The sequence below is a fragment of the Aedes albopictus genome, chromosome 1 (genome assembly GCF_035046485.1).
Source record: "Aedes albopictus strain Foshan chromosome 1, AalbF5, whole genome shotgun sequence".
In the NCBI taxonomy this organism is placed as follows: domain Eukaryota; kingdom Metazoa; phylum Arthropoda; class Insecta; order Diptera; family Culicidae; genus Aedes; species Aedes albopictus.
This window is the reverse complement of record NC_085136.1, coordinates 174,161,507-174,187,726: the sequence shown is the minus strand read 5'-3', so window position 1 is coordinate 174,187,726 and position 26,220 is coordinate 174,161,507.

The window sequence follows — 26,220 nt, the reverse complement described above, 5'->3', positions numbered from 1 at the left end:
CGCCAACGAAATCGACTAGACCACCGTGTACACGTGCGATAGGAGAGAAGACAAACCGCCATAGTCAGGACAACAACCACTGACAGCATCGGTCGAGCATCTGGAGCATATGGCAGCGCGCTACAAGAAAAAAAAACAGGTCAGATGTATTTAGGCTAATTTTTAAAATCTAACGAAGAACGATTGGGAGTTGATTGAGGTCCGGACCAAGGTAGGAGGGAAAGGTTGTAGACGAGAACAATAGAGGGAGTTGTAGAAACCGAATACACTGTGAGTTGATTTCCTATGTGAAAAATTGAAAAAGTAGAACGATAGATCAACGGAGAACCATTGAAATACAATCGTATACCGCCCAATCATCAGTTGAGAGAGGATAGAGTTGGCTAATCGTTTTTGTTGTTTTTTTTTTTTTTTAATTTTTGCATGCGTTTTGAAGGTTCCCCATTGATTATCCCGTCTAGTAAGAAGATTAGAGTTTTGGAGCTGCGGTTCGATTCGTCGGTGTCGGTTGATTTTTTTGAAGGACTCGCCTTGAGGAGTTTCGCCGGGTAAATAATCTTGCCTCTTCGCATGCAAGCTGAATATTCGAGTTTGCTTGGCGCTTAAGCGAAGGGGTTAATCCAACCGATTCCAGGTTGAATCTGGACGACCGTTACAACGTTTGCGACCCCAATGTTAGTCGGCAAACTTTCAGATAAATCTACAAGGTTAAATTCATCCATACATTGTTTATATGCTATTATTGAGCTTTTTTCCTCTGCTCGGGAAATTGCGTACCATTATCGGTTAATAAACTACGCAGACTTTTGAAGGACGGGGGAGATGGTCTTTGGCCAAAATCTACGATGTAATTGTACTGCGATATTGTAAAATTTTTTAATCGTAATCTAATACCACTCAAACCGAAAATTTCTGTGATATGAGTGGCCAACAGACGAAACACTGACGAAATTACAAAGTTATTAAGTTGGTCAAAGACTTACAGTTGATGGATAGTTTGATTTAGAGTTCCACCAACAGGCGGCGCTAGAGAACTTACAAATTTTAAATTTCATACATCTCAGATCCCTTTTACATAGAAATACGAATTCTTCGGCAAAGTTGTTTGGTAAGTAAAGGACTTGCAGTTGATTTACCAATAGATGCGAGATTTTTCCACTAGAAGACGTTAGCAAGAGTGCGACCATTCATTTGCAAAGAATAACATTCATTTGCTATTATCTCAGTTCAGAAGCATGCTATCTAAAAACAATGTATGGATGAATTTAACCTTGTAGATTTATCTGAAAGTTTGCCGAATAACATTGGGGTCGCAAACGTATACCAAAGTCGTGAGCGAGCTGTGTGGGCAACTCTCCACGCGGTGAAAGTAAATTACATTCACGCTGTGGAAAGTTGCCTTCACAGCTCGCTCACGACTTTGGTATACGTTTGCGACCCCAATGTTATTCGGCAAACTTTCAGATAAATCTACAAGGTTAAATTCATCCATACATTGTTTTTAGATAGCATGCTTCTGAACAGAGATAATAGCAAATGAATGTAAATCTTTGCAAATGAATGGTCGCACCCTTGGACGTTAGTTTCCATTTTGCAAAAGCAGGCAAGGGATTAGAATTTCTTGAAAAGTATTCTACAAGCTGGAACTTTTTTCACTTTGGACATATTGTATTCAAATCAAATTGTAATCAAAGATCAATATACAGGGTGTTTGTTTCCGGACTTTAAATAATTTGAGGGCAGATAGATCTTAATGAGATATGAAAAAGTGCCCAAGGAACATGGGGTCGCAAATCACTGCTAAGTGAGTTATTCAAAATTCTATGATTTTTAACATTCAAAATTTCAAAAAATTGTATCTCAGCTATCTTTGATCAAAATCTCAATCTTTTTGCATGAATTGAAAGCCTGAACCATTGTGCTGTTATGCTTCTTGGACAAAAACTCGATCTAAAGTGATTAACATGCTTAAATTTTGGAAAGTTTGCGGCAAAATCCGAAAAAAATGCTCTTTTTTTAGGTATTTTTGTTGTTATTTAATGAAAACACGTAGTAAAGTAGAAAAGTGATATTCTACAAAAGATTGTTTATGTTGTTTTCTACCAAACTCTCTTTGGGACCAACATTGAATTTTTTGTAGTTTGGCCACAATAATTAATTCAAAGTTAGGTAAGAAACTCATCGAATTGCGAAAAACATCGCCCCGATTTCATTCAACCGTGCTTTGGCAGCACTTCCCGTTCGTGTGCTTGCTGTTTACTCTCCCAACAGCAGGCAAGAGAAACTATTGCAACGCACATGAATAGTCAAACATTGCCACACAACCAACCAACTCGTCCTGATTGGTGTTATGTTTGGTCGTGCATAACAAACATTGCACCAATCTGGGCGAGTTGGTCGTTCGGGTGGAGAGCCGGAGAAGTTTGTAGCCACGACCATGCCTCTGTTATTGTTGATGTGGGGAATGCGCACAGTTTAAGGCTGGACGGGACGGTGGTTGAATTGACCGCCATTGCTCTGTTATTAGTAAGATGCAAATCTCAACTTCTACTTCATATTAATGACTAGAAATTTGATCGTTTATTTGCTCACTCGTGGTGCACAATCGACTAAAGTTTCAGCTACGTCAGTGCAGTGGAAATTGATATTTGCTTCTTCAAAATCGCGAGGCAAATTGTTAGAAAGAGAGGGAAGATAGGAAAAATTACACGTCGTCCCGTGCGGCCTTAAAGCAGCGCATCGAATTTCCGCTATGGCGGAAAGCAATGCGAAGGTTGCGTACGAGAGGACGCGCGCAAGATTTTTAAAACATTGATATGCTAGTAGCGATACTAATGTTGGTCGCCGAGAGCAAGACGAGCTGCGTGGTGTTTAAATGCCTTTGCCGAGTTGGGTTTCCTTGCACTCGCAGTTAAACTGCGGTGCTATTCGGATGGGGTGGGCTTATGCTGACGAAGTCAGATATTATTTTATTGGTTTTAAGTAATTCAATAAATAATTCCATAATTAATTAAAACATGAATGTATGCTAATTTGCTTAATGAGCTGTGATTAATCTTTTTTCTGGCATTACGTGCCATCGGGTACACAGTCTGTTCTGTACTATTTGGGGCTGTCCATAAACCACGTGGTCATTTTTTTGGGATTTCTCAAACCCCCCCCCCCCCCCCCCCCGCGTGATCATTTGTCCTAAAAAATGCTCATAGGACGAACCCCCCCCCCCCCTCATGACCACGTGCTTTATGGACAGCCCCTTTAAGGTATGAATGGGTGATATTAAGGTGGATTATTGCGGGAAGTTGGGGTTTTTAAAAGAATGTTTGAGAACTTTAGAAGATATTGGGGGCAATGTGAGGGAAGTTGGGTCTTTTAAATAAGTGTTCGGTAATTTTAGGTGATATTGGGGGGCATTCTGAGGGAAGTCGGTTCTTCCCAATAAGTGTTCGGTAATTTTAGCATGCGCGTAACTACAGCATATTTGGCCTCTCAGCTCCAATGTCATGCACGCTGCCCGTAGTGCACGACAAGCGAGCACGGCATTGGAGCTGAGGGGCCAAATGCGCTGTAGTTACGCGCATGAATTTTAGGTGTTACATATTGGGAGGCATTCTGAGGGAAGTCGGTTCCTCCCAATAAGTGTTCGGTAATTTCAGGTGATATTGGGGAGCATTCTGAGGGAAGTCGGTTCCTCCCAATAAGTGTTCGGTAATTTAGGTGATATTGGGAGGCATTCTGAGAGAAGTCGGTTCCTCCCAATAAGTGTTCGGTAATTTTAGGTGATATTGGGAAGCATTCTTAGGGAAGTCGGTTCCTCCCAATAAGTGTTCGATAATTTTAGGTGATATTAAGAAGCATTCTGAGGGAAGTCGGTTCTTCCCAATAAGTGTTCGGTAATTTAGGTGATATTGGGGGGCATTCTGAGGGAAGTCGGTTCCTCCCAATAAGTGTTCGGTAATTTCAGGTGATATTGGGGAGCATTCTGAGGGAAGTCGGTTCCTCCCAATAAGTGTTCGGTAATTTTAGGTGATATTGGGGAGCATTCTGAGGGAAGTCGGTTCCTCCCAATAAGTGTTCGGTAATTTTAGGTGATATTGGGAGGCATTCTGAGGGAAGTCGGTTCCTCCCAATAAGTGAAGTCGGTTCCTCAAAATAAGAGTTCGGTAATTTTAGGTGATATTGGGAGACATTCTACGGGAAGCTGGGTCCTCCCAATAAGTGTTCGGTAATTTAGGTGATATTGGGAGGCATTCTGAGAGAAGTCGGTTCCTCCCAAAAAGTGTTCGGTAATTTTAGGTGATATTGGGAGGCATTCTGAAGGAAGTCGGTTCCTCCCAATAAGTGTTCGGTAATTTAGGTGATATTGGGGAGCATTCTGAGTGATGTCGGTTCCCCACAATAAGTGTTCGGTAATTTAGGTGATATTGGGAGGCATTCTGAGGGAAGTCGGTTCCTCCCAATAAGAGATCGGTAATTTTAGGTGATATTGGGAGACATTCTACGGGAAGCTGGGTCCTCCCAATAAGTGTTCGGTAATTTAGGTGATATTGGGAGGCATTCTGTGAGAAGTCGGTTCCTCCCAATAAGTGTTCGGTAATTTTAGGTGATATTGGGATTATTGGGAAGCATTCTTAGGGAAGTCGGTACCTCCCAATAAGTGTTCGATAATTTTAGGTGATATTAAGAAGCATTCTGAGGGAAGTCGGTTCCTCCCAATAAGTGTTCGGTAATTTCAGGTGATATTGGGGAGCATTCTGAGGGAAGTCGGTTCCTCCCAATAAGTGTTCGGTACTTTAGGTGATATTGGGGAGCATTCTGAGGGAAGTCGGTTCCTCCCAATAAGAGTTCGGTAATTTTAGGTGATATTGGGAGGCATTCTGAGGGAAGTCGGTTCCTCCCAATAAGTGTTCGGTAATTTCAGGTGATATTGGGGAGCATTCTGAGTGATGTCGGTTCCCCCCAATAAGTGTTCGGTAATTTAGGTGATATTGGGGGGCATTCTGAGGGAAGTCGGTTCCTCCCAATAAGTGTTCGGTAATTTAGGTGATATTGGGAGGCATTCTGAGGGAAGTCGGTTCCTCCCAATAAGTGTTCGGTAATTTCAGGTGATATTGGGGAGCATTCTGAGGGAAGTCGGTTCCTCCCAATAAGTGTTCGGTAATTTAGGTGATATTGGGGGGCATTCTGAGGGAAGTCGGTTCCTCCCAATAAGTGTTCGGTAATTTAGGTGATATTGGGGGGCATTCTTAGGGAAGTTGGGTCCTCCCAATAAGTGTTCGGTAATTTCAGGTGATATTGGGGAGCATTCTGAGGCAAGTCGGTTCCTCCCAATAAGTGTTCGGTAATTTTAGGTGATATTGGGGGGCATTCTAAGGGAAGTCGGTTCCTCCCAATAAGTGTTCGGTAATTTTAGGTGATATTGAGGGGCATTCTGAGAGAATTCGGTTTCTACCAATAAGTGTTCGCTAAGTTTAGGTGATATTGGGGAGCATTCTGAGGGAAGTCGGTTCCTCCCAATAAGTGTTCGGTAATTTTAGGTGATATTGGGAAGCATTCTGAGGGAAGTCGGTTCCTCCCAATAAGTGTTCGGTAATTTTAGGTGATATTGGGGAGTATTCTGAGGGAAGTCGGTTCCTCCCAATAAGTGTTCGGTAATTTCAGGTGATATTGGGAGTCATTCTGAGGGAAGTCGGTTCCTCCCAATAAGTGTTCGGTAATTCTAGGTGATATTAGTGGGCATCTTAGGGAAGTTGGGTCCTCCCAATAAGTGTTCGGTAATTTTAAGTGATAATGGAGGGACATTCTGAGGTAAGTCGATCCTTCCCAATGAGTGTTCGGTAATTTAAGTGATATTGGGGGGCATTCTGAGGGAAGTTGGGTCCTCCCAATAAATGTTCGGTAATTTTAAGTGATATTGGGGGACATTCTGAGGGAAGTCGGTTATTCCCAATAAATGTTCGGTAATTTTAGGTGATCTTGGGGGACATTCTGAGGGAAGTTGGGTCCTCCCAATAAGTGTTTGGTAATTTTAGGTGTTATTGGGAGCCATTCTGAGGGAAGTCGGTTCCTCCCAAAATGTGTTCGGTAATATAAGGTGATATTGGATGGCATTCTGGGGGAAGTCGGTTCCTCCCAATAAGTGTTCGGTAATTTTAGGTGTTATTGGGAGGCATTTTTAGGGAAATTGGGTCCTCCTAATAAGTGTTCGGTAATTTTAAGTGATATTGGAGGACATTCTGAGGGAAGTCGGTTCCTCCCAATAAATGTTCGGTAATTTTAGGTGATATTGGGGGACATTCTGAGGGAAGTTGGGTCCTTCCAATAAGTAGTCGGTAATTTTAAGTGATATTGGGGGGCATTCTGAAGTCGGTTCCTCCCAATAAGTATTCGGTAATTTAAGGTGATATTGGGAGGCATTCTGAGGGAATTTGGTTTCTCCCAATATGTGTTCGGTAGTTTTAGGTGATTTTGGAGAGCATTCTGAGGGAAGTTGGTTCCTCTCAATATGTGTTCGGTAATTTAGGTGATATTGGGTGAATCCTGAGGAAAGTTGGGTCATCCCAAAAAGTGTTCGGTAGTTCTAGGTGTTATTGAGGGGCATTCTGAGGGAAGTTGGGTCCTCCCAATGAGTGTTCGGTAATTTAAGGTTATATTGGGGGACATTCTTTGGTTAGCCGGTTCCTCCCAATAAGTGTTCGGTAATTTTAGGTGTTATTCGGGGGCATTCTGAGGAAAGTTGGTTCCTCCCAATAAGTGTTCGGTAATTTAAGGTGATATTGGGGAGCATCCTTGGGAAGTTGGGTCTTCCCAATGAGTGTTTGAAAATTTTAGATGATATTGGGGAGCATCCTGAGGGAAGTTGGGTCCTCCCAATAAGTGTTCGGTAATTGAGGAAAGTTGGTTCCCAGAAAGTGCTTGAAAATTTTAGATGTTATTCAGGTTAATTCCTAGGGAAGTTGGGTTCTCCCGATAAGTGGTTCAGGTGACATTGGAGGTAATTTTGGTTTGGTAATTTTGGGTGTAATTGTGGATCATTCTGAGGGAAGTTGGGTCCTCCCAATAAGTGTTTAGTAATTTTTGGTGATATTGGGGGGCATTCTCAGGCAGAATACTCACCAATATCACAAACATTTCCAAAAACTCGTTGGTATTTCTCAAGATGCCTCCCAATATTCCCCAAATTTCCCAACTCTAATATGGAGGACTTAGATTTCCTCAGAATGCCCTTCAATATCACCTGAAATTTATAATTGAATTTTGTTGGCTTTTCTTGGTTAACTTATTACTTGTCGAAGAAGAGGAGAGTTACGAAAGTAATGGAAGAAACAGTTCTTTATGGATCAAAAGGTCTTAGCTAGTAAAAAGAGGAAAAAACGGTGGATACAATCGCAAGTGTGCGACTAGAGGAATTGAATAGAAGTAGAAAACTAACAGAGGGCCATTATTGAACAGCACAGTCGCACAGCCTCTTTGCCTAAGGTCCTGGTTTTAAACGGCTCGGTACTAGTAGTTCGATGATAACTACTAGTCCTAGACAGCCTTCTATTCATTTGCTCTCGCCGCACACTTGCGATTCTATCCACCGTTTCTTTTATTATTCTCGTTACTCCCTTCTTCTTTGAGTAGTGTAAAGTTCACCAAGAAAAGCCAATAAAATACAATTATCCTTAAGTCATGCGGTGATTAAACCTAAGAAGTATTGACCTCAAATTCTCAAAAATTAATTGGGAGTACCCAGAATGCCACACAATATCACTTAAAATTATCAAACACTTATTGGGAGGACTAAACTTCCCTCAGAATTCCCTCCAGTATTACCTACAATTTTCAAACACTCATTGGGAGGACCCAAATTCCCTCAGGATGACCCCTAATATCACCTAAAATAACGGAACACTTATTGAGAGGACCCAACTTCTTTCAGAATGCCCTCTAATATCACCTGAAATCACCGAACACTTATTGTGAGGACCCAACATCCCTCAGAATGTCCTCCAATATCAGCTACGTTTACCAAACACTCATTGGGAGGACCCAGCTTCCCTAAGAATGTTCCCCAATATCACCTAAAATTACCGAACACTTATTGGGAGGAACCGACTTCCCTCAGAATGCCCCCCCAAGTAGCAATTATACTTTTGTGGCAATCCTGAAGTAATTTCTAAGATAGAATAATAAAACTTAGCAATAAAGCTCTTTGTTCTGCAAATCTGAGATAAAATAGGCATAAAACATCCATAAGACTAATCTGGCCCACTCTTCAGGAGATCTTCAAAGCTGCTTTTGAAGACTGCTTTGAAACTAGTTGTATTTATGTACCTGCACTGATGATTTATTATAAGAACTTCATGAAACTTTAACAAGAAAAGCTTGAGGCATGTCGATCTTTTAGCTGTCTTTCTCAAAAGTGTCAACAGTGCATAATAAATGAAATCTTTTACCTTAGCATTATGCAGATGCAAACACGTTTTGTTTCATGGATGAAATGTTAATTGAACTGCAAATTAGTTTTCATCAAATTGAAATGGCGAAAGCATTAAAATTGCCTGACAGATCATTGATGACAGGGAATCAAAATTTTCCGTGCCATACCCACTTCTTCGTTGATATGCCGCCCAAAACATACAAAAATAACAAAGCGCCCCAAAAATAATATCAATCATTAATGTACGAAGACATAAATTTCCTATAAAAACAAAAGGCTACGCCACTTTTTCAATTCTATCTAAACATGGCTGCCGTTCCAAGCGAACAAAACTCATGCAGCCGCCATCAATTGTTATCACCTTTAATCCAAAACCCCTCAAAACAATGATGGAACCAAGTCACCTTGCATGAAAGCTACAGCCTTTATTGAAGGTTGTTTTTACTAGTTATGCTCTTGATGCAGATTTGTTCGTCCTAAATGGAACTTATTCGTTTTATTCAAGAGTAACAGCCTTTGACAATTGTTTGTTTACGTTTTCGATGCTAGAAAGATTCCTCTGTTCATTTCGCGGTGTTTCGCGTCAAGATGTGCCAATTATATTTTGTTTCCCTGTATTTTTGCAATGAATAATGAAGTGCAACTTACTAAAATTACACTATTTGGCAGGAGCTTGAGCAGAGTCACAGTAAGTACCCATTTCATTTTCGATTCGCATAGCTGTGGCCTGTGTGAGGAACTGGTTGAAGGCAGGACGACAGCAGCCAGCTACTCGCATTTTTGATTGGCCGTAAAATTTTTCTATCGTTGACATGATTACTTTTTAGCACAAGAATGGCTAAATTATCAGTGAGCAAACATGTTTATGTGTTTATATTTGCATGAGAACGCGGTTTTTCAACCAATTTGTTACATTCATTATTTGGATTGATAAATAGTTCATTGTCTTATTATTATTTCGCATAGTTCTTGTTACAGAGCAGGGATGCATTTTGAACACTCATGAGCTGTGAGCGTGCCGAAAATGTTCACTGTTTGCTCTTACGTGCGTGTTCACATTTTTGATCACAATCTAGGCAACTAGATTGCTCACGGGATGGTGTTCAAAATTGACAACTCAGATCGTTAGCTAAATATAAATAAAGTTCCAGAGTATATGTACGCACAAATCTCAATATGTGATTGAGAAAAGTTGGCTGTGAGTACATAAAAATTCCCTGAGCTTGAGACTCGCGATGTTGGTGCACATCACATTGCATTGCGAGTCTCAATGAGACAAGCTCCAGGTACAACTTGGTATAGCCCCAATATCGCACCGGTTTGATGCACTCTCGAACCCTTCACAGGGATGACATTTCCAGATGATGTTCAGCTGGGATTGGGTTGACTTTCCGGGGGTAGAATACAGTCGGAGATTATTTTACTTCTGGAATGGTGGTGAGAGGAACAATCCTGGCAAAGGCGTCTTCCCTCAACACCGCTCCCAGCGGGGTCAAAAAATAAATTTTATAAAAAAAAAGTGGTTGTTGTGGTCAATAATATGGAGAGCTTTGATGGGGGCTGTAGGCTGTAGGCTTTGGTGGGGGTTGTAGGTTTCTAATAAATCCAAAAATATAATTTGATAACCTGGCCCCATTATATCCACTTATCCGCGAGCCGTAATGGCCGCGCTGCGTACAAGCGGGTGGTTATGATTTTGACGTTTGATGCGGATAGCAGCTGGTTGGCTTCACCGAACAGTTGACGAAGGGGTGAGGAAGAGAACCGAACCGCTTTGATTTTCCCCTAAGAAACGTAAAAATCTGTGGAAGGACCTAACTTCCCTCAAATTGTGGGCTTCGTGGCCGTGCGGTTAGCGGCGTCAGTCGTTTAGGCGTATTGTGAGTGCCACGGAGTCAGGGTTCGATTCCCGCTCCAGCCGGAGGAAACTTATCGTCAAACGAAAAATCCTCCACTGGTCCACTGGGTGTTCCGTATTGTCCGTTGCCTAATGTTAGTGAATGTTCAATCTGTGCAACCTCTGGTTGAAGACGGTGTAGTGTCTTTTTTTTAAATGCACTCCAATATCACCTAAAATTACCGAACACTTATTGGGAGGAACCGACTTCCCTCAGAATGCCTCCCAATATCACCTAAAATTACCAAACACTTATTGGGAGGACCCAACTTCCCTCAGGATGCTCCTTTATATCACCTAAAATTACCGACCACTTATTGGGAGGACCCATCTTCCTCAAGAATGTCCCCCAATATCACCTAAAATTACCGAACACTTATTGGGAGGAACCGACTTCCCTCAGAATGCCCCCAATATCACCTAAAATTACCAAACACTTATTGGGAGGACCCAACTTCCCTCAGGATGCTCCTTTATATCACCTAAAATTACCGACCACTTATTGGGAGGACCCAGCTTCCTCAAGAATGTCCCCCAATATCACCTAAAATTACCGAACACTTATTGGGAGGAACCGACTTCCCTCAGAATGCCCCCAATATCACCTAAAATTACCGAACACTTATTGGGAGGACCCAGCTTCCCTCAGGATGCTCCTTTATATCACCTAAAATTACCGACCACTTATTGGGAGGACCCATCTTCCTCAAGAATGTCCCCCAATATCACCTAAAATTACCAAACACTTATTGGGAGGACCCAGCTTCCCTTAGAATGCCCCCCAATATCACCTAAAATTACCGAACACTTATTGGGAGGACCCAACTTCCCTCAGGATGCTCCTTTATATCACCTACAATAACCGACCACTTATTGGGAGGACCCAGCTTCCTCAAGAATGTCCCGCAATATCACCTAAAATTAGCGAACACTTATTGGGAGGAACCGACTTCCTTCAGAATGCCTCCTAATAACACCTAAAATTACCGAACACTTATTGGGAGGAACCGACTTCCCTCAGAATGCTCCCCAATATCACCTAAAGTTACCGAACACTTTTTGAAAGGAACCGACTTCCCTCAGAATGCTCCCCAATATCACCTAAAATTACCGAATACCGACCACTTATCGGGAGGACCCAGCTTCCCTAAGAATGTCCCACAATATCACCTAAAATTACCTAATACTTATTGGGAGGAACCGACTTCCCTCAGAATGCCTCCCAATAACACCTAAAATTTATGCGCGTAATTACAGCGCATTCGGCCCCTCAGCTCCAATGCCGTGCTCGCTTGTCGTGCACTACTGGCAGCGTGCATGACATTGGAGCTGAAGGGCCAAATATGCTGTAGTTAATCGCATGCTAATTACCGAACACTTATTGGGAGGAACCGACTTCCCTCAGAATGCCCCCCAATATCTCTTAAAATTACCGAACACTTATTGGGAGGAACCGACTTCCCTCAGAATGCCTCCCAATATCACCTAAATTACCGAACACTTATTGGGAGGAACCGACTTCCCTCAGAATGCCCCCCAATATCACCTAAAATTACCGAACACTTATTTAAAGGACCCAACTTCCCTCACAATGCCCCCAATATCTTCTAAAGTTCTCAAACATTCTTTTAAAAAACCCCAACTTCCCGCAATAATCCACCTTAATATCACCCATTCATACCTTAAATAGTACAGAACAGACTGTGTACCCGATGGCACGTGATGCCAGAAAAAAGATTAATCACAGCTCATTAAGCAAATTAGCATACATTCATGTTTTAATTAATTATGGCATTATTTATTGAATTACTTAAAACCAATAAAATAATATCTGACTTCGTCAGCATAACCCCACCCCATCTGAATAGCACCGCATTTTTTTTTTATTTAATTAACTGCGAGTGCAAGGAAACCCAACTCGGCAAAGGCATGAGTTTCTTACCTAACTTTGAATTAATTATTGTGGCCAAACTACAAAAAATTCAATGTTGGTCCCAAAGAGAGTTTGGTAGAAAACAACATAAACAATCTTTTGTAGAATATCACTTTTCTACTTTACTACGTGTTTTCATTAAATAACAACAAAAATACCTAAAAAAAGAGCATTTTTTTCGGATTTTGCCGCAAACTTTCCAAAATTTAAGCATGTTAATCACTTTAGATCGAGTTTTTGTCCAAGAAGCATAACAGCACAATGGTTCAGGCTTTCAATTCATGCAAAAAGATTGAGATTTTGATCAAAGATAGCTGAGATACAATTTTTTGAAATTTTGAATGTTAAAAATCATAGAATTTTGAATAACTCACTTAGCAGTGATTTGCGACCCCATGTTCCTTGGGCACTTTTTCATATCTCATTAAGACCTATCTGCCCTCAAATTATTTAAAGTCCGGAAACAAACACCCTGTATATATATATATATATATATATATATATATATAGTTAGTTAGTTAGTTAATTAGTTAGTTTTTAATACCGAACTCGATTTTTAAACGAATTCCGTCGGTTCCAAATCATAAACCGACATGTTCGGTGTTTCTGTGATATTTTGTTGATTCAAACCGATGATTGAAACCGAATGTTCGTTGAAAGTGACAGTTTTTGACAAATTTGTTTGTCATTTCTACAAAATAGCACGGTTACCTTAAAAAGTATACGAATTCGGTATGCAGATACCGAAAAAACTCGGTTCATCGTCCCGCCGATCTCAACAGACGGGCCGCCATATTTTTTCCTCAATGTTGACAAGTTGCAGCAAAAGTTCACAAGTTGATGACTCGTGCAAATTAATAGTTTTTGTGTTAGCAGAGTAGAAAGGAATCTCCTTACAAATTCTGGTAAGTAGCTCTAATATTTGCATGAAATTATATCGGGCCGAAATAATATGTAATTGGCTTTTTTCCTCAGATCATATTCCAAGTAATTCCAGCTCCAGGAGGCAACATCCAGCAGTAGAAAGTTTTCCTCCTTCATGTGGCCTTCCCTATCGGAACAGCCTTGTGAAAACATATTTTGTTGACATTACTAGAGTATAACAAATGAAAAATGCAAGCAAAATATAAAAAAAGTGATATGTTTAATTCCAAACTTTGTTTCATGATGATCCGTCTACCAAGAAATCCGAAATATAATCCAATAAGATTAAAGACCGATCCAGAAAGTATGGACGCACACACTTAATTTTGATTACCGAGTTCGGTATTTTTTTGACGAGATTAAAACTGCTGAGCACCGAACTCGTTCAGCAAAAATGCATTGTTTACTTTTTCCATACGATTTTGACAGTTGTTTTACTGAACCACAGTAAAATCGATTACACAGCGTAACAAAAAATAACTTTTTGTCTGTCTCAAGAGCAAACTTATGTGTCTCCGAAGGATTTTGGGCCGCTGAATCCGAATCCGGGCTCATATTTGCTCTAACACGTCACAATTTTGAGCTATACCTCAATTTATAGGGCAAAATATGCGATTTTGGGCTTTTTTGACTGCAAGCCATTAAGCTTGGAAATATTTTTTTTAAGCAATCGAAAGGTTAATTGGTCAATTAACATCTAAACCAACGACTCATGCAAAATATTTCGTTTTACCAAATTGAATTTGATAGTTTTAAGCGATTTATGTTAGGTACGATATTTCCCATAGAAGGCACCCTCCAAAAGTTGCATGCAAGTTTTCATACTTACATAAAATGCTTAAATCCATCAAATTTGATTAGGTAAAACGAAATATTTTGCATGAGTCGTTGATTTAGATGTTAATTGACCAATTAACCTTTTGATTGCTTTAAAAAAATATTTCCAAGCTTAATGGCTTGCAGTCAAAAAAGCCCAAAATCGCATATTTTGCCCTATAAATTGAGGTATAGCTCAAAATTGTGACGTGTTAGAACAAATCTGAGCCCGGATTCGGATTCAGCGGCCCAAAAACCTTCGGAGACACATAAGTTTGCTCTTGAGACAAAAAAATGTTGCGCTGTGTTATCGAAACTACCGAGATCGTACTGCTGTTGTAATCTCGTCAAAAAAGTACCGAACAGGCAATTCAGAAATAAGTGTGCAGTAAGAAAATACTGGCATTTTTAAACTATTGATGACTAATTATTTTTGCAAACTATATCCTGTTGGACAACCTATTTTCTCAGCATTCGTATAGCGGTTTTTGCGATTCCAACAGTGTGTTTCAAAATACATGAACCTTCAGCGGAACATAATAGTAAAAATGTGCACAAACGATGTACAGAGTTTGAAAGGTCACTTAGGAAATGAACAAAATATGATGGAAGTAAGTTAGAAAATAGTGCAACCAGCAACTAGCAACCACGGAGAGGATAACACGTTTAAGCATATGCAAAAATTGGGTAAAAAATAAAGATCCTGCTAACCCTCGTTTTGATAAACAAATAATGAAGGTGTTTGAGCACAACAAAAAACTTTCTAACTAACACAGAGCGAATGATGACCAAAAAAGTTACCATTTTGAATTCCAATGTTCATCATGGTAAAGAACGTTATAATTGTCGATCCTATAGTAAGCAGAAACAGCCAAAACAAAGCCCGAAACAAGAACCATCGATTAGGCCCAGACAACTGAAGACTAGGTGCGTCCATACTTTCTGGGGCAGTCTTTATTTGTTTTTCATTCAACCGATATTCGGTTGGCCACGCTTTTTTCCAACCGAGCATTTCGGTATATTTGACATTTGGGTTCAACTCACATTGTTAACGAACACTCGGTTAATCTAGCTTCAACCGAGTAGCCAACCGAGCGTTCAGCAGATTAAAACTCGGTTGAAATTTAACCGAGTTTGGTTCAATTTTCTAAGTGTGTAGATTTATTTTTTTGTTATAGCACTTTTTGAATTATTTATTGCTTTTTTGATATTTTTTTATTGTGAATTTTTGAATTTATTATGGAAAAATCAAATTTATTTAAGGTACACCGGGGCAAAATGAAACACGAAGTTTTGAAATAGATTTCAATACAATTTGGGATTTTATCCTTCGCTAAAAGATTGTTTGAATCAAAAACTATGTGTTATGTAGATCAAACTGTTAATCATCATCAGAAAACATCATGTTAACCCTCTGTTTCATCTTGCCCCACCCGTTTCAACTTGCCCCGGCTTACCATATGGAAAATTCGAAGTTTTTTGGTGGGAAAATTGGCTTTTTTTATTGCAACAGTTGAATTATTCATTGCATTTTGACGTTTTTAATTGCTCAAAAATCAATTATTTATGGAAACTTTTGATTTATTTATGCATTTTTCTATTTGTTTATGGAACTTTTGTTATTTATTACTGCTTACACCCCTGTTTCTTCACTGGGACTTTTGAAATTATTTATGACGAATGATCACTTTCTAATGAGTCTTTTATATTTAAGCCTTGTTTTTTCGATACACTAAGTCTAGGGTACAACTTTTTTTTAGCAAGCATCGGGTCACTTAGCGGTCTTCAACAAAGATGTTCCGCATAGACTTCCCTATAATAATACTAAAAATAAGGGTTATTGAACGCTTCCAGTGCCATCTAGTAGCAGAAAACTAAAACTATGCCATTTCTGCACATATTTGTACCAGTTTTACCATATAAACTTCAGACTAGTTTTTTTTTCTTTTTTTTTTCGCTGTCAATTTTTTGGGTGTCCGCGAGTTTTATATATTACCCAAATAATTACCTCTGATGATTGCCTCTGATATCCTGGAGAAGAGTTTTTACGTAAAAAGTGTTTCCTGTGTGGCTTGCGGCTGGCTGCCTGAAAACGGATCGCGATCGACAGCGTCCTCGACTGTTTTTCTGAAGTTCGGCTGGTGAAAAAATGATTCCGCGGATGGTGCTTCCAGCAGAAAGCTATTTTAAGTGATTGCTAATTTGCTAGTGGTGAGCAGATACACATAGGAAAAGCCTAGCTTTTTAATATGCCTCTTCTGTTGATATCGCGAGTCTGCCAGAAGTTATGAAGAAGTTTGCCTCTGGTGACGTGGTGCTAAAAAAATAGTCGATTCCTGTGAAAATTGAGAGGGCAGCGTACCGTGTTTATGAAAAAGTGTATGGGTCTATAAGAATACTCTCCAAAAGAAAATTTGATTGTGATGGCTTAGCAAAAATGCGATGATGGAGATTCATGGTGAAAGTGTGAAGTGATGATAGTATACATAGAATCCGCCGTTGAATGGGATCAGGCTCCAAAATATGAAAATAATCGGAAGTTCTCAATTATATCATTGGAAAACAAGCAACTCAACAGATTGGTGAGATCATTCCAAGATACATTATTTTACTATGAATCTCAATAAACTTTGTAATAATGTTTATATTTTAACCATGTATTAAATTGCGTGCAATATGGAGCGTTTGGTACGGTATGTCCACGCATCCTTCCATCCCTTTAGATTCTAGAATTATTTCGACACAAAATGTTATAAAATGTGTCGAGGCATTTCCAAGAATCATCTCTGCGGTAAATACTGCGCAGTAGGCCTGGCCGCTTTGAAGCTTGTGTCATATTTCTAATATGCCACAAGCTTCAATATTGACAAGAAAAATAGTCGGGCGTAATCTAACCCGATTATTTTCCAGGATGCTTTCTTGTACTGGCTGCGTATGTATTAGATTAGATTAGATTAGATTAGATAAACTTCAGACTAGTCGAGCGATACCTAAGACCTTATCAATTCAGCTCAAATTTGTTCTGTAGCTTATGGGAGTCTAAAACAGCAAATTGAGGTGGTCAGACTTAGGATATTTTAGTTTTAAATTTACTCATAAATGTTTGAGCAGCCCTAGTAGAATACCATTGCTCAAATTAGAATTTCCGACTTCTTCCAATTATTTCTCCGGTATCTTCCATTCCAGCGATGTAGTTTTTTTTAGGTAACAAGCCTATGGAATCCCCCAACTACACTGAAAAAATCAGCTTCATAGCGTTCTTGACAGCTGAGAAAATGCAGATAGTATGCAGTTGCTCCATATATTTATACTCAAGTTGTTCGCATTTTCGTCTTCTAGAAACCTCTTTTTCAAATTTATGGGATATTTTTTGAACGCCACACATAACGGTGATACCATTGGAGCTCCTAGTACAAAAAAATAAGGTACCCTGGGTCAAGTGGGACCTATAAAAATGCTAATTTCGTTTTGTCATGCCAAAAATTTCAGAACACAAATTCTTCAATAACTCCAATGGACCCAAAAGACGTTGTTGGTAGATTTGTACTTATTACCGTGCATTAAAACTGTTTCAAAAATTGTACATTCCATATATTATGCATATAATGAAAAGTGTAGCAGATCTTCATTTACTGCGTTCCACGGGGCAAGTCAGACCTATTCAGAGTTTTTGTTCAAAGGGCTTAATATAAGTATCAACAAATAAGGTAATGTAAATCTCTTATATGAATGACTATGTTTGGAGATTAAAATAAGAAGAGGTTTATGGTAAAAATCATGCATAAATTACGTAACACATAAGAAATCGTTGGGAAAAAAACTTAAATCAACTCAAGCAGCTCATACAAAATAAATTGATTTTTTTTTTATACAAAAGGCGCCGTAAAGTGAAGAGACAAAAGATTTCGAAACTTGGTCTCTATATTATATAGTTGATGGATGAATCTCGCCAATAGTAAATCTGGGGTTTCGAGATTTTCAGTAATATCTTCTTCCTTACATAATCTTACGATCATTAAATGTTTTTTTAATCATAAATTTTGAAAAGGCCATTTTCCTATTTTAATTTTTTATGGATGGTTCCTGAATGCTCAGAAGAATGCATTATGCAGCACTAAGTGAAAAAATAATGGAAGATATTTAGAGAAAAACATAAAAAATATAAATAAAAAGAAAATCGCGTTAAGTAGTGTTCCTTTGAATTCCACTAAGAATTTGCATCCTTTGACAGATAGGTATTTCGACCTCAACTGTAAGGTCGTCTTCAGTGTTTTGTACAGTAGACGTTCGCTCGGTGCAAACGGTTTAACTGCAATGCTTTTTAACTGCAAGTCCGCTAAGTGCAACAATTTTGCAGTTATCGCACCGCTATCTGTCAAAAACGAAACGTCAACAGAGTTGCGATGTTTTTCAGATGCACTACAGCTGCATTGCGATGTTTTTGAGTGCATTTTGGCGGCTGTCATTCGTTGCAATTAGCGAATTTCATTCGTTAACTGAAACGTAAACATGTTGCACTTATCGAACGTCTACTGTACTTGACTGCGCGCCAGGGTATAATGTATGTTGGGCACTTTGCGACGATTAACTCAAATCCGCACACCAGCGCACAATTTGCGCGCCGATTGCCTATGCGCCAAGTTTTTCACCAGCCAAATCACTATTAATCAGTGGTTTAATGAAGTAAAAGCGTTGTTATCGTCAATAATATCTTTGTTGTTATTTCTAGACATAAGGAAGTGCAATGTTTTAGACAAAAAATGGATCCGAACCCTAAGAGAGATAGAGCTCTTGGCGCGAACCGTTTTGACACTTGTTTATTTACATTTTGTATGGCGCACAACCCGGCGCATGAACTGTCGGCGCACAAGTTGTTGGCCGGTATACGGATTTCAGAAAAGATTCGCAATAGTTTGGCCACAATAATTAATTCAAAGTTAGGTAAGAAACTCATCGAATTGCGAAAAACATCGCCCCGATTTCATTGAACCGTGCTTTGGCAGCACTTCCCGTTCGTGTGCTTGCTGTTTACTCTCCCAACAGTAGGCAAGAGAAACTATTGCAACGCACATGGATAGCCAAACATTGTCACACAACCAACCAACTCGTTCTGATTGGTGTTATGTTTGGTCGTGCATAACAAACATTGCACCAATCTGGGCGAGTTGGTCGTTCGGGTGGAGAGCCGGAGAAGTTTGTTGCCACGACCATGCCTCTGTTATTGTTGATGTGATGAATGCGCACAGTTTAAAGCAGCGCATCGAGCTTCCGCTATGGCGGAAAGCAATGCGAAGGTTACGTGCGAAAGGACGTGCGCAAGATTTTTAAAACATTGCTATGCTAGTAGCGATACCAATGTTGGTCGCGGAGAGAAGACGAGCTGCATGGTGTTTAAAATCTTTTGCCGAGTTGGGTTTCCTTGCACTCGCAGTCAAACTGCGGTGCTATTCAGATGGTGTGACGTCATATCGGACAGTCCGCACCTACCATATGAACACCCTGCTCCGAACGGTGTCGATATAATGGACAGCCAGCGTGACATTGTCCACTGACCACTGACGTCTCCATAAACAATAGGTAGCTAGAAAGCGAGATAGATTAAAATGCTGAATCATATAAGTGAACCGAAGTGCGTTTAAACTATTGCTTTTTTATTAGATATAATTTATTGCTCCTAGTAATCAACTAGTGGTGGAGTAATGTATGAACAGATATAGTGCATTTGTGGCTTAATACTAATAAGTTTTGTTCATCACAGATCATTATTAGCATTTGGTGTACGGTCGAGTATTTACCAAATATTTTCTATTCTACAATTTATTATTCTAAGCTCAAGGGTGTAGGAATAAGATATCCGTATTAAATGATAATTTGATTTGCAATTTAAAATAAAACATTACTTAAAGATCCAAAATATCCAAATACTAAAATAAATATGTTCCACAAAAATGGATTAAAGAATTCTTTCCGTGTTTGCCAAAACAGATACTTATAGGCCACTGCATGAAATTCTCTCCTTCTCTTTTACTCTTACAGAACTTTTGTAAACAACAAGGCCAAGAAACGTCAAAATCCCATACAAAATCAAAACAATGCAGTGCCCCATAGTGATTTTAGAGTGCATATTTTGGAGAATCCATCTCCCTTGCGAGAAACGAGGGCGTCGAATAAGCAAAGAGCACGGGCGACAGGCGTCAGTTTGGTGACTATTGAGATGGAAAATGGAAGTGTTCGATCTGACCGGGTGTGAAAAACAAACGAAAAAAATAAATGTTAAAGTATAAAGTGTTCGGAAGAAAAATAACTTGTGTTCGTGTTTATTTATTATTTTTGAGGGAGACCCGACAATGGCACAGTCGGTAGTGCAGTGATAACAATTGTTGTGAAATTTAGTGATGGAAATTATTGAAATTGAAAATGGCTGCCTACCACACCAGATGCAAGAGGAGGAAAGGAAGTTGAAAGCATAAGTAACCTAAATGCAGAAGCTTGAACAAAACTTGGATGCAACCAAGTAAGTTTTTATGTTTGCCGTTGATTTGATTTCCGGAATGAGGGATGTTTTTTAAAGTTGCTCAAATTCCCGACAAGTTCTATCACAAGTACTGCTCTTAGGGGACTTAGAAGCTGATAATTTTGTTTGCGGTTTTCTGTAAAATAGTGAAGGAGAGGAGATTTTTTGTTCTTTTTTTCTTAACTCATACGCCTATAAGAAACTCCGTAGGAAGAAAGAGTGTTTCCTATCAACCGATGGGACAAATCGACCATCAACCTTCGTAGTCGCGAATTTAAATCTCGGAATCGTTCGTGACACGCTAGAAACTTTTTACACACCGCAAATCCACAGTCCACAATCCTCCTGACCTTCAGTAAAAAAAAAACTAACGAAAATGCGTTAAACAACGATAGTAGTTCTTCAAGGCAAAAGTTTTTAAAACAAATTGTATGCTTTTCACTTATTTTAGATTTATATTTTCCATAAATGGGCATTGGATGTTCCTCTCCTAGCTTATGACCAAGTTTTTAACATCATGCGTGTGGCAGGAGATTTTTTTATTTTGCGTTGGGCTGATATGCTGGAAATTCGCAGCAATGTGAACAATTTGAAGAAAATTTATTTGTTAACTCCGAACCTCGCTCCGAATTGACAATTTGATTTTTTTCTGGTTTTGTTGCTTTATTGAAGGCATTAAGTTTGGAAGACTCGATCCAGGAGAGATTTGATGCTTAATTGGAAACATTGAGCTTGAAAACCTCAATCCTAGAATGTTTTGAGATCTAAAATTGTGAATAGACAAACATGTGACAAGAAATACTGAATGAAACAAAAGACTATTTTCTGGTTTTGATGCTTTATTGGGATCATTGAGCTTGAAAACCTCAATCCAAGAAAGTTTTGAGATCGGAGATTGCAAATAGACAAACCTGTGACAAGGAATACTAATTGAAACAATGAAATATTTTCTGGTTTTGATACTTTATTGGGATCATTGAGCTTGAAAACCTCAATACAAGAAAGTTTTGAGATCCGAGATAGTGAATAGACAAACTTGTGACAAGGAATAGTGATTGAAACAATGGACTAGTTTCTGGTTTTGATGCTTTATTGGGAACATTGAGCTTGAAAACCTCAGTCGAAGAAAGTTTTGAGATCAGGATTGTGAATAGACAAACTTGTGACAAGGAATACTGATAGAAATATTGGAATATTTTCTGGTTTTGATGCTTTATTGGGAACATTGAGCTAGAAAGTTTTGAGATCGGGGATTGTAAATAGACAAACCTATGACAAGGAATACTGATAGAAATATTGGAATATTTTCTGGTTTCGATGCTTTATTGGGATCATTGAGCTTGAAAACCTCAATCCAAGAAAGTTTTGAGATCCGAGATTGAGAATAGACAAACCTATGACAAGGAATACTGATAAAAATATTGGAATATTTTCTGGTTTCGATGCTTTATTGGGATCATTGAGCTTGAAAACCTCAATCCAAGAAAGTTTTGAGATCGGAGATTGTGAATAGACAAACCTGTGACAAGGAATACTGATAGAAATATTGGAATATTTTCTGGTTTCGATGCTTTATTGGGATCATTGAGCTTGAAAACCTCAATCCAAGAAAGTTTTGAGATCCGAGATTGTGAATAGACAAACCTATGACAAGGCATACTGATAGAAATATTGGAATATTTTCTGGTTTCGATGCTTTATTGGGATCATTGAGTTTGAAAACCTTAATCCAAGAAAGTTTTGAGATCGGAGATTGTGAATAGACAAATCTGTGACAAGGAATACTGATAGAAATAAGGGAATATTTTCTGGTTTCGATGCTTTATTGGGATCATTGAGCTTGAAAACCTCAATCCAAGAAAGTTTTGAGATCCGAGATTATGAATAGACAAACCTATGACAAGGAATACTGATAGAAATATTGGAATATTTTCTGGTTTCGATGCTTTAATGGGATCATTGAGCTTGAAAACCTCAATCCAAGAAAGTTTTGAGATCCGAGATTGAGAATAGACAAACCTATGACAAGGAATACTGATAGAAATATTGGAATATTTTCTGGTTTCGATGCTTTAATGGGACCATTGAGCTTGAAAACCTCAATCCAAGAAAGTTTTGAGTTCCGAGATTGAGAATAGACAAACCTATGACAAGGAATACTGATAGAAATATTGGAATATTTTCTGGTTTCGATGCTTTATTGGGATCATTGAGCTTGAAAACCTCAATCCAAGAAAGTTTTGAGATCCGAGATTGTGAATAGACAAACCTATGACAAGGAATACTGATAGAAATATTGGAATATTTTCTATTTTTGATGCTTTATTGGGATCATTGAGCCTGAAAACCTCAATCCAAGAAAGTTTTGAGATCGGAGATTGTGAATAGGCAAACCTGTGACAAGGAATACTGATAGAAATATTTGAATATTTTCTGGTTTCGATGTTTTATTGGGATCATTTAGTTTGAAAACCTCAATCCAAGAAAGTTTTGGGATCCGAGATTGTGAATAGACAAACCTGTGACAAGGAATGCTGATAGAAACAATGAAAAATTTTCTGGTTTTGATGCTTTATTGGGATCATTGAGCTTGAAAACCTCAATCCAAGAAAGTTTTGAGATCGGAGATTGTGAATAGACAAACCTGTGACAAGGAATACTGATTGAAACATTGGACTAGTTTCTGGTTTTGATGCTTTATTGGGATCATTGAGCTTGAAAACCTCAATCCAAGAAAGTTTTGGGATCGGAGATTGTTAATGGACAAACCTGTGACAAGGAATACTGATTGAAAAAATGAAATATTTTGTGGTTTTGATACTTTATTGGGATCATTGAGCTTGAAAACCTCAATCCAAGAAAGTTTTGAGATCGGAGATTGTGAATAGACAAACCTGTGACATGGAATACTGATTGAAACATTGGACTAGTTTCTGATTTTGATGCTTTATTGGGATCATTGAGCTTGAAAACCTCAATCCAAGAAAGTTTTGGGATCGGAGATTGTTAATGGACAAACCTATGACAAGGAATACTGATTGAAAAAATGAAATATGTTCTGGTTTTGATACTTTATTGGGATCATTGAGCTTGAAAACCTCAATCCAAGAAAGTTTTGAGATCGGAGATTGTGAATAGACAAACCTATGACAAGGAATACTGAAAGAAATATTGGAATATTTTCTGGTTTTGATGCTTTATTGGGATCATTGAGCTTGAAAACCTCAATCCAAGAAAGTTTTGAGATCGGAGATTGTGAATAGACAAACCTGTGACAAGGAATACTAATAGAAATATTGGAATATTTTCTGGTTTTGATGCTTTATAGGGATCATTGAGCTTGAAAACCTCAATCCAAGAAAGTTTTGGGATCGGAGATTGTTAATGGACAAACCTGTGACAAGGAATACTGATAGAAATATTGGAATATTTTGTGGTTTTGATGCTTTATTGGGATCATTGAGCTTGAAAACCTCAATCCAAGAAAGTTTTGAGATCCGAGATTGTGAATAGACAAACCTGTGACGAGGAATACTGATTGAAACAATGGACAAGTTTCTGGTTTTGATGCTTTATTGGGATCATTGAGCTTGAAAACCTCAATCCAAGAAAGTTTTGGGATCGGAGATTGTTAATGGACAAACCTATGACAAGGAATACTGATAGAAATATTGGAATATTTTCTGGTTTCGATGCTTTATTGGGATCATTGAGCTTGAAAACCTCAATCCAAGAAAGTTTTGGGATCGGAGATTGTGAATAGACAAACCTGTGACAAGGAATACTGATAGAAATATTGGAATATTTTCTGGTTTCGATGCTTTATTGGGATCATTGAGCTTGAAAACCTCAATCCAAGAAAGTTTTGAGATCCGAGATTGTGAATAGACAAACCTGTGACAAGGAATACTGATAGAAATATTGGAATATTTTCTGGTTTCGATGCTTTATTGGGATCATTGAGCTTGAAAACCTCAATCCAAGAAAGTTTTGAGATCGGAGATTGTGAATAGACAAACCTGTGACAAGGAATACTGATAGAAATATTGGAATATTTTCTGGTTTCGATGCCTTATTGGGATCATTGAGCTTGAAAACCTCAATCCAAGAAAGTTTTGGGATCGGAGATTGTAAATGGAAAAACCTGTGTCAAGGAATACTGATTGAAACAATGCAATATTTTCTGGTTTTGATACTTTATTGGGAACATTGAGCTTGAAAACCTTAATCCAAGAAAGTTTTGAGATCCGAGATTGTGAATAGACAAACCTGTGACAAGGAATACTGATAGAAATATTGGAATATTTTCTGGTTTTGATGGTTTATTCTGATCATTGAACTTGAAAACCACAATCCAAGAAAGTTTTGAGATCAGAGATTGTAAACATTGAGTTTGAAAACCTCAATCCAAAAAAAGTTTTGAGATCGAAGATTGTGAATAGACAAAGCTGTGACAAGGGATACTGATTGAACCTTTGGAATATTTTCTGGTTGGTCTGTAAGATTACACTAGACATGTCTGAAAGACGGCATGATATGTGTCTGAAAGATGGCACTAGGTATGTCTGAAAGATGACATCAGGAGTGTCTGAAAGATGACACTTGATATGTCTGACAGATGGCATGAAATGTGTCTGAAAGATGACACTCGATATGTCTGAAAGATGACATCATATGTGTCTGAAAGATGACACTTGATATGCCTGAAAGATGGCATGAGATATGTCTGAAAGATGGCATGAAATGTGTCTGAAAGATGACATCATATGTGTCTGAAAGATGACACTTGATATGCCTGAAAGATGGCATGAGATGTGTTTGAAAGATGGCACTGCGTATGTCTGAAAGATGACATCAGAGGTGTCTGAAAGAAGGCACTTGATATGTTTGTAAGTTGACATCAGAGGTGTCTTAAACATGACACTTGATATGCCTGAAAGATGGCATGAGATGTGTCTGAAAGATGGCACTTGGTGTGTCTGAAAGATGGCACTTGGTATGTCTGGAAGATGACACTCAATATGTCTGAAAGATGACATCAGATGTGTCTGAAAGATAACACTTGATATGCCTGAAAGATGGCATGAAATGCGTCTGAAAGATGACACTCGATATGTCTGAAAGATGACATCAGATGTGTCTGAAAGAAGGCACTTGATATGCCTGAAAGATGGCAAGAAATGTGTCTGAAAGATGACACTCGATATGTTTGTAAGATGACATCAGAGGTGTCTGAAATATGACACTTGATATGCCTGAAAGATGGCATAAGATGTGTCTGAAAGATGACACTTGGTATGTCTGAAAGATGGCACTTGGTATGTCTGAAAGATGACACTCGATATGTCTGAAAGATGACATCAGATGTGTCTGAAAGATAACACTTGATATGCCTGAAAGATGGCATGAAGTGCGTCTGAAAGATGACACTCGATATGTCTGAAAGATGACATCAGATGTGTCTGAAAGGTGATACTTGATATGCTTGAAAGATGGCATGAGATGTGTCTGAAAGATGAAACTAGGTATGTCTTAAAGATGACATCAGATGTGTCTGAAAGATGACACTTGACATGTCTGAAAGATGGCATGAGATGTATCTGAAAGATGGCACTAGGTATGTCTGAAAGCTGACATCAGATGTGTCTGAAAAATGACACTTAGTATGTCTGAAAAGATGACATAAGATGTGTCTGAAAGATGGCACAAGGTAT